We start from the raw sequence: 790 nt of genomic DNA on the forward strand, positions 1-790 counted from the left end.
CACACACACACACACACACACACACACAGACACACACAGTCTTTTAATTCACAGGAATAGGACCGAGTGAGGTTGAGTTGATCAACATTCTTCTCATAAGAATAACAATGGCAACTGTTATTACAAATTATGCAAAAATGCCGTATTGTACATTCATATCAACATTAAAGAAGCAAGACGCCTTCAATGTTTTGAGCTTTGAAGCTTTGAGGTTCTCTTTGAACATTTCTTTAATTCAGCCTGCTGTATCCAGGCTAATGTAAGGCATGCTTCCTTTAAAGCTTAGTAAACAATCATTTTAGACCAAATAAAGTCAGCAGATATAATAAGCACTGTCTTAATATTATGAAAGGTTGAGAACAGAAAAACATGCAATTCCTTATTTTCTACAAAAACACTGTCCATGTTGTGTATTGCAAAACATGAGAAGAAACCTTAGATGGAGTAACATTATCCTTGTATAACTGATGCTTCTGGTCTTAACGTTTATTCGTGAGCTAACTCCTACTTTAGGTTAATGTGTATACCTTACTGTATCGAGTACATTCTCAATCAATCATTCTGTAACAAACAACTGATGGAAGAAAAACCATACTACATATACATCGTTTAACAGATGATTATGAGGACTCGGTGGCCAGAGATTGCAAATTGATGTATGATGACAGAATTTAAAAGGCCTCCCTAATGTTCTCATAGGATCAACAAAACATAAATAAAGCCTGATTTAATAGAGATGAAAACAACACTTCAACTCTTAACAAGACTAAAACATTTTTTTCTCCAGGAG

The sequence above is a fragment of the Borostomias antarcticus genome, assembly GCF_949987555.1.
Source record: "Borostomias antarcticus genome assembly, chromosome: 7".
Taxonomy (NCBI): Eukaryota; Metazoa; Chordata; class Actinopteri; order Stomiiformes; family Stomiidae; genus Borostomias; species Borostomias antarcticus.